Consider the following 16,896-nt stretch of genomic DNA (forward strand, 5'->3'; position numbering starts at 1 on the left):
ACCCTTTTATATAGGTTTACTTTTAGTTAGTTGGAAAAAGATTTGACATTAGATAAAATCATTACTTAAACAGGGCTGAGGTGGTACATTATAGTAAGAGTATTAGAAAAGTGACCCTCACGGTATACCAATATAAAGCAGATGGAAACTTGAATGACAAATACCTAGTAAAATTCTCTAGTAAAAAGTCAATGCACCCATGCAATGAAATAAAAACGAGTAAGCCATATGAAGAAAGCAGAATAATACTGTAGGATGGCCAGTAATGCAGTTAGCAGGGTGGAGCAAACAAAAAGCAAACCACTCCTGAATTGGAGTAAATCCTCAATGAAGAGTACTGGTTCCTTAGCTGGTGTCTAAGACCCACCCACCCCACATTAAGGACATATAAAAGCCCTTGGTATCAAATAGCATCTATATATGTAAATAGGTTGTTTATAGACTCCAACACTTTCGGGCTAAAGGTGTTTATGATTTAGTACTTGGACTCAATATACAGAACATCAAATGCTAAACTAAAATAAAAGCTGTCGTAATCATATCTAAAAAGGAATGCTACATTTTTGCAGTAATATGTATTTCCAGGCTAAGACTTTTGACCTCAAGAAAAAGAAGTTGAACAATAAGCATCTAATCAGCTAGCAAAATTTTCTTTCAACATTTCATTTATTTCAAAATCGATTTTACTGCAGCTAAAAAGGTAGAATTAACTGTACATAATAAAACTATATATAAAGTTACAGGGACTAGAGTTTATTTTGCCAGGTAGTGTTAAACAAAATTAAAGTTGCATACATTATTAACATAACTCAACATCCTTAATTTGGCATAAGTCTGACACAGTTTCTTGCTTTCCTGTGTTCTGCTAAATCACCATACCTAAATTTAAAAAAAAAAAACAACCTGGTATCTTCAAATCTAACTTTACTGTTTTTGCTTGCGCTCTGATTCCAAACAAAACTTTTCATAATCTTCTTCAATCTCTGGGTCCATCTCATCATCGATATCATCCAAGATTAGGTCATCAGCCCCTGATAAATCTGTTCCATTTTCTACATAATCTGGAAAAAAGTCCCCTCTTTCAAGTAACTCTTAATACTTCTCTTGGTAATCTGGGTCAGCCGCAGTAAGAAGAACACCATCAGATGGATAAAATGTTGGTTCTTTCATGAAGGAGTTAGGGTCATATTCAGGAGTAGCTTCTCTGCATGTTGAAGTTGCACGGACCCTGCCCCAGTTACTTGATCGAAGTTTCACAAGCTTCAAGAGCATCTGTTTCACATCTCTGCTGAAGTTTGCAACAGGACAACATTTTCAGTTCTCTGAATTATTTCTTCCATATCAGTTTTCCCATTTTCCTTCCAAGTATCTTCTAAAACTGACCCTGTCAACTTCAGCAATTTTACTGCACAAATTAAGTTGTCATCCATAGGATTAGAGAACAGAGCATTCAGCAGTTCCCGAAGTCCAACCTGAAGAATATCTTCTGTTGTGACCTGTCCATTCATCCCTTTCATCTTCAGGTTAAGGTATAGTTCTCCCAGAAAGAGAACAAATGCATGAAATCATTTTCGAGTCACTTCTTCCCCTTTGGCAGATTGGTTTTTAGCGTCATACTCTGTCCGGCACCTTTGAAGTAGCAATTGGTGGAAGTTGCCACTCTGTGGGCTAACTGTCAGATGATGGGACAGGTAAGTACACAGGCGAGCTCCCATGTAAGAGAAATTTGAGATGGACGTGGCCTGTTTGTAGATAAGCTCCACAAGTTCTTGCACATCATCGTCTGTTGTGACCCATCCATTCAGGGTTTCTGCAAACTCTTCAATTTCTGTTTCAAAACTGCCAGGCTGCTCTGCAAGATGATTCAGAAAATTCTGAACGTGTTCTGACAGAGTGGAGTAATCCTCACAACCTTCCTCATAGGATTCTGTATAATTAGAAGAATAACCTGATGGGTAAAATTCGGGGGCGTTAGCAGACAGCGTAGACATTAACACAGGAGCTACAACCACCTGGGGCTTAGCCATTGCTGACTCCGAGTTCTGTTGTGGGATTTTATCCTATGAACTAGGTGGAGCTCTCTGTTTGGGCCTCCTTTGTTTGGGCGACTCCGACCTCCTCGCTGGTTACTCTGGAGAAAAGTGCTGGAATTCATTTCTTTATAACAAGATGTAACTGGTCAGGAATTAGAGACAGTGAAACTTGGATGAAAATGGTTCCCATCTCTGCATGAAGATGCTTCCCTACAGGATGTATCACTGGATATTATTTTGTGAAGATACCTTCTATACCACAAAGCTGCATTTTGGAACTATGGAAAAAAATTGGAAAAAATGCATATTCAAGAATACATTTTGGTTTCTCCATCTATGTTAATTAAGAGTTTTGCTGGATACAGTAACCTGGGCTGGCATTTGTGTTCTCTTAGGGTCTGTATGACATCTGTCCAGGATGAAACTCAAGAAGGATGACCAAAATGTGAATGCTTCACTCCTTCTTTAAAAGGGGAACAAGAATACCCTTGGCAAGGAATAGAGAGGCAAAGATTAAAACAGACACAGAAGGAACACCCATTCAGAGCCTGCCCCACATGTGGCCCATACATATACAGCCACCCAATTAGACAAGGTGGATGAAGCAAAGAAATGCAGGCTGACAGGAACCGGATATAGATCTCTCCTGAGAGACACAGCCAAAATACAGCAAATACATAGGCGAATGCCAGCAGCAAATCACTGAACTGAGAACAGGGCCCCCGTTGAAGGAATCAGAGAAAGGACTGAAAGAGCTTGAAGGGGCTCAAGAACCCATATGAACAACAATGCCAACCAACCAGAGCTTCCAGGGACTAAGCCACTACCCAAAGACTATACATGGACTGACCCTGGGCTCCAACCTCATAGGTAGCAATGGATAGCCTAGTAAGAGCACCAGTGGAAGGGGAAGCCCTTGGTCCTGCCAAGACTGAACCCCCAGTGAACATGATTGTTGAGGGGAGGGCAGTAATGGGAGGAGGACTGGGAGTGGAACACCCACAGAGAAGGGGAGGGGGAGGGGCTGGGGGAAGTTGTCCCAGAAACCTGGGAAGGGAATAACAATCGAAATGTAAATAAGAAATACCCAAGTTAATAAAGATAAAAAAAAAAAAAGAATACATGTCACAGAATAGTTTCTTTGTGACCATTTTTAGTGAACTAAATTATAAACTATTGGCTTCCATTAATGTTGTTACTTTGACTTTAACCAGAGAATTATTTAATTATATACATAAAATGGAATTATAGATCTCTTTATCCATCAAAAAAACTAAAATCTAGAACAAGGACTATGGTTCTGTGACAACACTTTACTAAGAATTTATGAAAAGTGTTAAGTAACCTCTCCTCTGTTAGAAACCTTAAATTTGCTCTCTGCTCCCAGACCCCGTGGGAGAGAGACCTCACCGCCTGGTCAGGTGGGCACTCCTGAGGCTGCCGAGCGGAAGAGACCACCAATACTGCCTACCCCTGCCCACATCCCTGGACCAAGAGGAAACTGTAAAAGGCCTCTGGGTTCCCGTGGGGGAGGGCCCAGGAGCGGCAGGACCCCTGAGCCTGAGACACCGCCAGAACCTGAAGGAACAGACCGGATAAACAGTTCTCTGCACCCAAATCCCGTGGGAGGGAGAGCTAAACCTTCAGAGAGGCAAACACGACTGGGAAACCAGAAGAGACTGCACTCTGCACACATCTCGGACGCAAGAGGAAAACACCAAACGCCATCTGGAACCCTGGTGCACTGAAGCTCCCGGAAACGGCAGCACAGATCTTCCTGGTTTCTGCCGCCGCAGAGGGCTCGAGGGCAGCACCCCGAGAACAAACTTGAGCCTCGGGACCACAGGTAAGACCAACTTTTCTGCTGCAAGTGACCTGCCTGGTGAACTCAATACAGAGGCCCACAGGAACAGCTGAAGACCTGTAGAGAGGAAAAACTACATGCCCGAAAGCAGAACTCTCTGTCCCCATAACTGGCTGAAAGAAAACAGGAAAACAGGTCTACAGCACTCCTGACACACAGGCTTATAGGACAGTCTAGCCACTGTCAGAAATAGCAGAACAAAGTAACACTAGAGATAATCTGATGGCGAGAGGCAAGCGCAGGAACCTAAGCAACAGAAACCAAGACTACATGGCACCATCGGAGTCCAATTCTCCTATCAAAACAAACATGGAATACCAAACACACCAGAAAAGCAAGATCTAGTTTCAAAATCATATTTGATCATGATGCTGGAGGACTTCAAGAAAGACGTGAAGAACTCCCTTAGAGAACAAGTAGAAGCCTACAGAGAGGAATCGCAAAAATCCCTGAAAGAATTCCAGGAAATCACAAATAAACAAGTAGAAGCCCATAGAGAGGAGTCACAAAAATCCCTGAAGAATTCCAGGAAATCATAAATAAACAAGAAGAAACCCATAGAGAGGAGTAACAAAAATCCCTGAAAGAATTCCAGGAAAACACAATCAAACAGTTGAAGGAATTAAAAATGGAAATAGAAGCAATCAAGAAAGAACACATGGAAACAACCCTGGATATAGAAAACCAAAAGAAGAGACAAGGAGCTGTAGATACGAGCTTCACTAACAGAATACAAGAGATGGAAGAGAGAATCTCAGGAGCAGAAGATTCCATAGAAATCATTGACTCAACTGTCAAAGATAATGTAAAGCAGAAAAAGCTACTGGTCCAAAACATACAGGAAATCCAGGACTCAATGAGAAGATCAAACCTAAGGATAATAGGTATAGAAGAGAGTGAAGACTCCCAGCTCAAAGGACAAGTAAATATCTTCAACAAAATCATAGAAGAAAACTTCCCTAACCTAAAAAAAGAGATACCCATAGGCATACAAGAAGCCTACAGAACTCCAAATAGATTGGACCAGAAAAGAAACACCTCCCGTCACATAATAGTCAAAACACCAAACGCACAAAATAAAGAAAGAATATTAAAAGCAGTAAGGGAAAAAGGTCAAGTAACATATAAAGGCAGACCTATGAGAATCACACCAGACTTTTCGACAGAAAGTATGAAGGCCAGAGGATTGATGATGATTGAGGATTGATGAAGACTGATGTCATACAGACCCTAAGAGAACACAAATGCCAGCCCAGGTTACTGTATCCTGCAAAACTCTCAATTAACATAGATGGAGAAACCAAGATATTCCATGACAAAACCAAATTTACACAATATCTTTCTACAAATCCAGCACTACAAAGGATAATAAATGGTAAAGCCCAACATAAGGAGGCAAGCTATACCCTAGAAGAAGCAAGTAACTAATCGTCTTGGCAACAAACAAAGAGAAGAAAAGCACACAAACATAACCTCACATCCAAATATGAATATAACAGGAAGCAATAATCACTATTCCTTAATATCTCTCAACATCAATGGCCTCAACTCCCCAATAAAAAGACATAGATTAACAAACTGGATACGCAACGAGGACCCTGCATTCTGCTGCATACAGGAAACACACCTCAGAGAGAAAGACAGACACTACCTCAGAGTGAAAGGCTGGAAAACAACTTTCCAAGCAAATGGTTGGAAGAAGCAAGCAGGAGTAGCCATTCTAATATCAAATAAAATCAATTTTCAACTAAAAGTCATCAAAAAAGATAAGGAAGGACACTTCATATTCATCAAAGGAAAAATCCACCAAGATGAACTCTCAATCCTAAATATCTATGCCCCAAATACAAGGGTACCTACATACGTAAAAGAAACCTTACTAAAGCTCAAAACACACATTGCACCTCACACAATAATAGTGGGAGATTTCAACACCCCACTCTCATCAATGGACAGACCATGGAAACAGAAATTAAACAGAGACGTAGACAGACTAAGAGAAGTCATGAGCCAAATGGACTTAACGGATATTTATAGAACATTCTATCCTAAAGCAAAAGGATATACCTTCTTCTCAGCTCCTCATGGTACTTTCTCCAAAATTGACCATATAATTGGTCAAAAAACAGGCCTCAACAGGTACAGAAAGATAGAAATAATCCCATGCGTGCTATCAGACCACCACGGCCTAAAATTGGTCTTCAATAACAATAAGGGAAGAATGCCCACATATACGTGGAATTTGAACAATGATCTACTCTATGATAACCTGGTCAAGGAAGAAATAAAGAAAGAAATTAACTTTTTAGAATTTAATGAAAATGAAGGTACCACATACCCAAACTTATGGGACACAATTAAAGCTGTGCTAAGAGGAAATCTCATAGTGCTGAGTGCCTGCAGAAACAAACAGGAAAGAGCATGTGTCAGCAGCTTGACAGCACACCTAAAAGCTCTAGAACAAAAAGAAGGAAATGTACCCAGGAGGAGTAGAAGGCAGGAAATAATCAAACTCAGAGCTGAAATCAACCAAGTAGAAACAAAAAGGACCATAGACAGAATCAACAGAACCAAAAGTTGGCTGTTTGAGAAAATCAACAAGATAGATAAACCCTTAGCCAGACTAATAAGAGGACACAGAGAGTGTGTCCAAATGAACAAAATCAGAAATGAAAAGGGAGACATAACTACAGATTCAGAGGAAATTCAAAAAATCATCAGATCTTACTTTTATAGTAAGCCTATATTCAAAAAACTTGAAAATCTACAGGAAATGGACAATTTCCTAGACAGATACCAGGTACCGAAGTTAAATCAGGAACAGATAAACCAGTTAAACAACCCCATAACTCCTAAGGAAATAGAAGCAGTCATTAAAGGTCTCCCAACCAAAAAGAGCCCAGGTCCAGACGGGTTTAGGGCAGAATTCTATCAAACCTTCATACAAGACCTCATACCAATATTATCCAAACTAATCCACAAAATTGAAACAGATGGAGCACTACCGAATTCCTTCTATGAAGCCACAATTACTCTTATACCTAAACCACACAAAGACCCAACAAAGAAAGAGAACTTCAGACCAATTTCCCTTATGAATATCGACGCAAAAATACTCAATAAAATTCTGGCAAACCGAATCCAAGAGCACATCAAAACAATTATCCACCATGATCAAGTAGGCTTCATCCCAGGCATGCAGGGATGGTTTAATATACGGAAAACCATCAACGTGATCCATTATATAAACAAACTGAAAGAACAAAACCACATGATCATTTCATTAGATGCTGAGAAAGCATTTGACAAAATTCAACACCCCTTTATGATAAAAGTCCTGGAAAGAATAGGAATTCAAGGCCCATACCTAAACATAGTAAAAGCCATATCCAGCAAACCAGTTGCTAACATTAAACTAAATGAACAGAAACTTGAAGCAATCCCACTAAAATCAGGGACTAGACAAGGCTGCCCACTCTCTCCCTACTTATTCAATATAGTTCTTGAAGTTGTAGCCAGAGCAATCAGACAACAAAAGGAAGTCAAGGGGATACAGATCGGAAAAGAAGAAGTCAAAATATCACTATTTGCAGATGATATGATAGTATATTTAAGTGATCCCAAAAGTTCCACCAGAGAACTACTAAAGCTGATAAACAACTTCAGCAAAGTGGCTGGGTATAAAATTAACTCAAATAAATCAGTAGCCTTCCTCTACACAAAAGAGAAACAAGCCGAGAAAGAAATTAGGGAAACGACACCCTTCATAATAGACCCAAATAATATAAAGTACCTCGGTGTGATTTTAACCAAGCAAGTAAAAGATTTGTACAATAAGAACTTCAAGACACTGAAGAAAGAAATTGAAGAAGACCTCAGAAGATGGAAAGATCTCCCATGCTCCTGGATTGGCAGGATTAATATAGTAAAAATGGCCATTTTACCAAAAGCGATCAACAGATTCAATGCAATCACCATCAAAATACCAATCAAATTCTTCAAAGAGTTAGACAGAACAATTTGCAAATTCATCTGGAATAACAAAAAACCCAGGATAGCTAAACTATCCTCAACAATAAAAGGACTTCAGTGGGAATCACTATCCCTGAACTCAAGCAGTATTACAGAGCAATAGTGATAAAAACTGCATGGTATTGGTACAGAGACAGACAGACAGACCAATGGAACAGAATTGAAGACCCAGAAATGAACCCACATATGTATGGTCACTTGATTTTTGACAAAGGAGCCAAAACCATCCATTGGAAAAAAGATAGCATTTTAAGCAAATGGTGCTGGTTCAACTGGAGGTCAACATGTAGAAGAATGCAGATCGATCCATGCTTATCACCCTGTACAAAGCTTAAGTCCAAGTGGATCAAGGACCTCCACATCAAACCAGACACACTCAAACTAATAGAAGAAAAACTAGGGAAGCATCTGGAACACAGGGGCACTGGAAAAAATTTCCTGAACAAAACACCAATGGCTTATGCTCTAAGATCATGAATCGACAAATGGGATCTCATAAAACTGCAAAGCTTCTGTAAGGCAAAGGACACTGTGGTTAGGACAAAACGGCAACCAACAGATTGGGAAAAGATCTTTACCAATCCTACAACAGATAGAGGCCTTATATCCAAAATATACAAAGAACTCAAGAAGTTAGACCGCAGGGAAACAAATAACCCTATTAAAAAATGGGGTTCAGTGCTAAACAAAGAATTCACAGCTGAGGAATGCTGAATGGCTGAGAAACACCTAAAGAAATGTTCAACATCTTTAGTCATAAGGGAAATGCAAATCAAAACAACCCTGAGATTTCACCTCACAACAGTGAGAATGGCTAAGATCAAAGACTCAGGTGACAGCAAATGCTGGTGAGGATGCGGAGGAAGAGGAACACTCCTCCATTGTTGGTGGGGTTGCAGACTGGTACAACCATTCTGGAAATCAGTCTGGAGGTTCCTGAGAAAATTGGACATTGAACTGCCTGAGATCCAGCTATACCTCTCTTGGGCATATACCCAAAAGATGCCCCAACATATAAAAAAGACACGTGCTCCACTATGTTCATCACAGCCTTATTTATAATAGCCAGATGCTGGAAAGAACCCAGATGCCCTTCAACAGAGGAATGGATACAGAAAATGTGGTACATCTACATAATGGAATATTACTCAGCTATCAAAAACAATGACTTTATGAAATTCGTAGGCAAATGGTTGGAACTGGAAAATATCATCCTGAGTGAGCTAACCCAATCACAGAAAGACATACATGGTATGCACTCATTGATAAGTGGCTATTAGCCCAAATGCTTGAAGTACCCTACATGCCTAGAACAAATGAACCTCAAGACTGATGATCAAAATGTGAATGCTTCACTCCTTCTTTAAAAGGGGAACAAGAATACCCTTGGCAGGGAAGAGAGAGGCAAAGATTAAAACAGAGACTGAAGGAACACCCATTCAGAGCCTGCCCTACATGTGGCCCATACATATACAGCCACCCAATTAGACAAGATGGATGAAGCAAAGAAGTGCAGACCGACAGGAGCCGGATGTAGATCGCTCCTGAGAGACACAGCCAGAATACAGCAAATACAGAGGCGAATGCCAGCAGCAAACCACTGAACTGAGAGTAGGACCCCCGTTGAAGGAATCAGAGAAAGAACTGGAAGAGCTTGAAGGGGCTCGAGACCCCATATGTACAACAATGCCAAGCAACCAGAGCTTCCAGGGACTAAGCCACTACCTAAAGACTATACATGGACTGACCCTGGACTCTGACCTCATAGGTAGCAATGAATATCCTAGTAAGAGCACCAGTGGAAGGGGAAGCCCTGGGTCTTGCTAAGGCTGAACCCCCAGTGAACTAGACTGTTGGGGGGACGGCTGCAATGGGGGGAGGGTTGGGAGGGGAACACCGATAAGGAAGGGGAGGGGGGAGAGGGATGTTTGCCCGGAAACCGGGAAAGGGAATAACACTCGAAATGTATATAAGAAATACTCAAGTTAATAAAAAAAAAAAAGAATAACAATGCCAACCAACCAGAGCTTCCAGGGACTAAACCTCTACCCAAAGACTATACATGGACTGACCATGGCTCCACCTCCATATTTATCAGAGGATTACCTTGTTGGGTGGGCTCCAATGGAAGGAGAAGCCATTGGTCCTGCCAATGTTGGATCCCCAGTGCAAGGGAATATATGGGGGAGGCAGACAGGGGGTGAAAGGGGAGGGGGAGGGGATATATAGAAGAAGGGAAGGAGGAGGGGATAAGGAGCTTATGGGCAGGAAACCAGGAAATGGATAACATTTGTTATGTAAATAAAGAAATATTTAATAAAATCAATCAATCAATAAAATATGTTTTAAGATAAAAAAAAAAGAAACCTTAAATTTTTCTCTAGTTTTCCTTTCATTCTGGAAAGACAAGAACTAATGTTTTGATATTTTAGGAGAGGGGAGTGAAGCCCAGAGATACCACATCTCTTTCTCAAAGACACAGTACGTGGTCAATTCAAACTATATCTTTTTTCCCTAGTGTCAAGTCCATGGTCTTGCTGTGACCTTTACCTAGTTTCCTTTCATTTGTAGGAAATCTTTAATATTATGCTACATAACTGAGGACTCTGTCAACCCAAATACCATCATTTTAAAATAAAGGTTCAAAAGAACAATTCATAGACTCTGGGCAGCCTAGAGCCAACAGTTTGACAAGTCGAGAACTGTCTGAATTGGTCCTTGAGATTTGAGGGGAACAATGGTGTATACATTGAGAGAGATAAAAGTCTATTACAGCAACCTGTAGTCTAAATTGTCTATTTAATGTGTGAAAAACCAGTTAGTAGTTTGAGATACAGTATAATAAAAATGCTTGGCTTGCTCCATAAACTTGATTATTTGAATATTTAACTTTTCTGCCATCGTTTGTAGCAAAGCTTTTTGTTTCTTCTGATGAATGCTGTATACCCTTGCCGATAATGGGCTTCATATCAGCTTATGATGGAATACATGCTTTTACCCAGCATCTCTTTTTTAATTATTACAGCTAAGTAAATGCCCATTTCAAATATCAATTTACAATGCCCCTTTATTAATTTTAAACTGTTAACTGTGAAGTTCCAGTCAGAAATAATAACAACTGTTCAGAGGGCACAGCTGGAGAACACAGCTACTGGACTAACTCAGCAGTGATTACTAGACATAAGCATCATCCCCATTTAACTGTTTATCATGATTTTATAAAATGCTTTTCACTTACCTATCATTTATCTATCTGCCTGTCTTTTGGCTTGTCTGTCTCTCTAGTGTTGTGTTGGGGGTATAGATGCCATATTGTCCTTGGGAAAGGAGAGGACAAGTTGTATGTTACAGATAAGAATTAAATTCAGTTTCTTAGGTTTATCAGAAGGTGATTTATGCTCTGAGTCAAAAGGTGGTTCCTAATCTGTCTCTGATTCTCTGTCTCTGGAGTGACTCTGACCAGCCAGGGACTAGCAAACATGGCTCTGTCAAGCCTTTCCCTTTTCCCCCATTCCATCTGGCTTGCTAAAAACCATTAGGTTACATTCCTAAATCTACTCACCAAGGTCTATTCCCTTATTTGGCTACTTTTTCCTCTTGAGGCTGACTACCGAGGTCCAACTATAAAAGTATTGAAGTCCAGCAATCACAAGTCTTCTTTGGTTCTCCTCATTAACACAACTAACCAAAACATAATGAAAGACTCCCCCATGAGTCTTAACTCAGAGCTGCAACAGGCTTGAACGAGCCCAGGCATGCCCAGATACCTAGGGCCGAGTCACCGTTAAAACTAACAGACCATAAAAGGAAAGGAACGCAGAACAGACCAAGAATACCGGATCTGACTCACAGGCCACCTGGCAGGAAGAGATAAGCACCCAGCCCCCGACATTCAGGATGCCCCAAACCTGCCAATGTGTGTAGCTATACCTTATTACCTCATCATGTGAAATAGCCAATCACATGTGAACATGTCTATGTGCCTCGTTTGAATCCACCAATCCCCGTAACTATGCATCTGCTTCTGTACGCCCGCTTCTGCTTCCCCAAACCCTATAAAAGCCCCATGCTGGAGCTGCTGGGCGCGCAAGTCCTCCGAAGAGACTGTGTGCCCGCAGGTATCTGTGTTTTCCAATAAACCCTCTTGCTGATTGCATCCGAGTGGCCTCGGCTTGGTCATTGGACGCTTGGGTCTCCTCCTGAGGGAAAGGTCCTCTCCGGAGGTCTTTCAATACCACTACATACTAGCCCATCCTAACACAGATTTTCCCGCCTTCTTAAAAATTATACCTGCAAGGTCATTTTCTACTGGATTTCTTCCTGAGTCAGAAAGCGGCCATCTTAACCTTTTTTCATGCTTAGTAAAGGGTCTTTCTAAAAAGATATACTTTGGCTTGGTTTGGGCCTAATCTGGGGACCAGGAAGGAATCCCCACTGTTCAGGTCCCCCCTCTCAGTAGGAGTTTTAACGCCTGTTTTTAATTTTTGATTCAGAGGGAATGTGAAGTTATGGAGCTGGGAAATGAAGCTGAAATGTCACTCTGAAATGATGTCTAGCATGGGAGTTTTGATGAGGGTACAATGTTGCAAGGCTTCCTCTGCATTTCTATTTTTGTTACGGTTTTTACTTTAGAATCTATTTGTTATTTGTGATGCTCCAAGTGGGGATGCCAACATCAACCTAGTGTTGAATCACTAGTTTCTGGACTTTTCACGAAGCTGATCTGACTCAAGCCCTGGTTGAATCCTGCATGAAATATAGCACCTTGATGAGACTACTTACTCTGATGAAGGATTAGAGTCGTTTTTCTACGTTTGAATTTCTTCAATATTAGTGAATGAACAAGAGCTCTTTCACTTCAAAAACCACATGCTATCAAAGAATAATAAAAGAAGGCATTGGTATAAGTCAAAGGATTTAAAATACAGATGTGATCAGAGCAGATCATATGTCTAGAAAGACCTATGCAGAGAAAAACAAATCATTAGCAAAGTATTAAACTAAGAATATGGATAAATTCATTTTGACACAGTGTATATCAACCTCTAAAGTCAAGTATTATGGCACTCAATAGAATATTTTCTGTATATTCCAAGGAAAGTATTAAGATAAATTATGAACAAAGAAATTGATAACAATTGTGACATCAAATAATTTAGTTGTGACTGTCATTTTATCTTGAATCACATCAGCCAATAATACAAAAGTATTATGAATAAAATAAGCAAAAAGAAACCCTGAATTTGGACTATACAGAAGTTAAAGGCTATTTGTTAGAACACAAAATGAAAATGTATTTGATTGCTGTATTTATAGTTTATAAAGAAGACAAGTTACACAGTTAATTGTAACTGTGGTTAGGATCACTGGCCGCTTTTGCAGAGGACTTAATTCTATCCAACATTTGTCGCTCACTCCTTCTATAACATTAGTTCTAGGAGATCAGTTTCTCTCTTCTGGCCCTTCTGAGCACCAGGATACACAGAGATACATGGACACAAAATATCCATACACATAAAATATAATAAATTTTAAAATAAAAACCTGATGCATTTATTATGTGCATTGTTGTTCTTATTTCTTTAGTTTTGAAGCTATTCATTTAGTAAGTGTATGTGTGTACACTGGGGAGTTACCTGCTACAACTCACATTCTTTAGTTTTGAAGCTATTCATTTAGTGAGTGTGTGTGTGTATGCTGGGAAGTTACCTGCTACAAGTTACCTGTGAAGTTCAGAGGGCAACCTGCAACAGTCAGGTGTCTCCTTTGCCTCATTGGTTCCAGGGATTGAAATCAAGCATTTAGGAACCAGGACTAAGTGTCCTTATCTACTGGGCCATCTGGGCAGCCCCATTTCTAAAATATAAATAAGTTTTTCTTAAACTTTTTATTGATTCTTTGTGAATTTCACATTATTCACTACAATGCCATTCAATTCACCCTCCCTTATTCTTGTCCTCTACCCTTATAAACATTCCCCAAAAGGAAAAAAAGAAAAAAAAATCTAGTAGTGTGTAGTGTGTCATAACGTGTCCCCTATTATACCACTCTGTCCATGCTGCTTGCACATGTTCATTGAAATGACTCATAGATCTGTTATAAGGTCTCTGGCTTCTGCTACAGGATCAATACTGGAACCTCACTAGGACTGCTCTTAGATATCCTTTTCTTGCCCTGTGTCATGTAGATCTTGTAGTTTTGAATCTGTAGGACAAGTTCATGCACTCAAGCAGTTCATCAATGGTGCAGATGTCGTGGTGGGCCAAATCAAATCTCTGAATCTGGGCCTAAGAGGTAGTAGCTAAGATAGTCAGCCGGCTAGCTCTCAGACTCTCACACACTCAGGGCTAGGGCACCAGCTACTCTCACAACCAGGGCCAGTTCTACCCTACTGTCCAGGCAAGGTACAGTGCCCACTCTCCTGAGTGTTGCAACTAGTGAGTGACATGGTTAGTTCTCTGATTCTCATAACCCAGCAACCAGCTTTCCTACCATTCTCACCATAGGTGGTGAGTGACGAGGGAGGGGAGTAAGACATTTCTCCTTCATTCAGGGCCAGATCTCCTACTTTATTGACCTGGGGATCAGCTCTCCCATCTCCTGTAGTTGGCAAGGGGTGGGAGGGGTAGAGGGGCCTATCTTTTCCTCACATATACCACCACATAACAGAGAAACAGTGGGTCACCCTCAGGGCAGCTTGCCAGAGCCCCACTCCCCCATCAGTTTCAGCTCAACTGTGCTGCCCAGGTGTGCTAGGCTTATGATCCCAAGTGCTGCAGCTGGTGAGGGGCGGAGACAGCTTCTGCTTCCATGATGTTTCCTGAAGTGTTAAGTACAGAAACAGGGATGTAGAAGTATCTATTGGGCCTGAGGTCCCCATGGTCCGCTGATCCTTCCATTTTGTCCAGTTGTAGTTTTCTGTGATGATCTCCATTAGCTGTAAAGAGAGGTTTCTTTGGTGAGAATTGGTAGCTACATTGATTCAGGAAACATAGCCCCTGCACAAAGAAGTTAGCCACATTTTAAAAAGTGTATAAAAGGATGAGTTTCACAAACTTTATATCTTTTACGTACAGATGTACAATAGGTTTGTCATGTGATCTCATAATTAAGAAGAATGAACATTAATGTCACATTGATCTACTGCTATACTTGACTTTAAGATTTGCAAATATCTTCGATGACAGAAGACAGTACAATAGCATATGATGCTGTACACCTGAAATCTTCATTTTTGAATTCAGACAATTTTGAAAACTGCCATTTCCTTTGAGATATGTTATATCATTGAAATGAAATCTCCCTGTCTACTCCTTTGCAGTAGAGAATTTAATGTGCCTTGCTTACATAGTGGATGATATCAGACTTCTTTTCAAGAGGTATTTTCTGTTACCCCTCCTCATGGGAAGAATATGTTTGGGAGTGAAAGAATTAACTTTGTTCATTGAAAGGGCTATCAATTTACTATTACATTATTTTATAAATATGTAGGGACTTACAGATAGCTTTCTACATTTATATGACAGGAATTTGTCTTATTTATGAGGCTTCATAATCACACATATGCAAGTCTAATTCCTTTATATTTATCCTGTCACCATTTGGATTAATTTGGAGAATTCTGTTTTATTCCCTTTAATTTATATTCTCTCTCTCTCTCTCTCTCTCTCTCTCTCTCTCTCTCTCTCTCTCACACACACACACACACACACACACACACACATGCTATGTGTGTAGGTTTGTATGGTGTATGGAGGCCAGAAAAGCTTTTAGACTACCGTTATCTGGGGTTACAGGCAGCTATGAGTCACTTGGTGTGGGTGCTGGGAATCTAATTCAGATCCTTTTGAAGAAAGTGCAGGGTTCTAAGTCACTTCTTAAGGGGCATATATAGTGCGAATATTGATAGATTCCGTGAAACCCTCTTTTATAATGTGAAGGTTTGAGGGTATCATAGTATGTTTTGCACACTCTTTCAGGCCCTTCTGTCTTTTCTCTACCTTCTCCATTTGGGTCCCTTTGTTCTGTCCAATGGTTAACTGCAAGAAAATCAACCAACCAAACCCCACCAGAGCTCCCAGGGACTAAACCACCAACCAACGAGTACACATGGAAGGGCCCATGACTCCAGCCATATATGTAGCAGAGAATAGCATTGTCCAGCATCAATAGGAGGAAAAGCCCTTGGTCCTGTGAAGGCTTGTTTCCCCAATGTAGGGTAATGGCAGGGTGCTGAGGTTCGAGTGGGTGGTAGGAATAGGAACATCCTTAGAGAAGCAGAGGGAGCGGGGACAGGGTGTGGAAGAGGGGACAAAGCGGATAACATTTGAAATATTAATACATAAAACATCCAAGAAAAATAAAATTTAAAAAATAGTATGCTTTGTAATTTAAAATTCATTTAGTGAATATTAGAGAAAAAATAACCTCTCTCCTAGTGCTGTACCTTTGATTTTCAAGTTATTATTATTATTATTATTATTATTATTATTATTAATTGTTGCGGGACATTGGTGCATGCATATATATATATATATACAGATATAGATAAATATAGATATGGATATGTGTGTGTCAGAGTTTGTGGAGTCTATTTTCTTCTCCCAAATGATACCAAGTATTAAATTCAGGTTTTGATCTTGAAGTGTTTGACAAGCAAATAGCTTTATCTATTGAATCAATTCTCTGGCCATGGAAGTTATATTTTAGAACTTAAAACAATGCACCTATATCCAAAAGGCAAACAATAATTTAGCTAGTTTTGATTGGCGTAAAGCAATTGGTAGGTAAACTGTCACTGTGTGACACGCTACTGCAGGCACATTTTATTACCAGATTCTTAGTTTGTACCATATTTACTTTTAATCAGTAACAATTCTGCCAGGTTATTCTACTGTACTCTGCAAAGATTCCTAAGTGTTTATCATTTCACACTTTTTAAAAATAGAAAAACGGTGTTGAGAAGTT

General features: G+C 40.1%; 1 pseudogene; it reads right to left on the reverse strand.

The window, feature by feature from the left end:
- Window positions 1–492: 492 nt before the first annotated feature.
- Paip1-ps1 (poly(A) binding protein interacting protein 1, pseudogene 1) lies at window positions 493–2,078 on the reverse strand (annotated as a pseudogene).
- Window positions 2,079–16,896: the final 14,818 nt, after the last annotated feature.

This window comes from Rattus norvegicus, chromosome 14 (genome assembly GCF_036323735.1).
Source record: "Rattus norvegicus strain BN/NHsdMcwi chromosome 14, GRCr8, whole genome shotgun sequence".
Taxonomy (NCBI): Eukaryota; Metazoa; Chordata; class Mammalia; order Rodentia; family Muridae; genus Rattus; species Rattus norvegicus.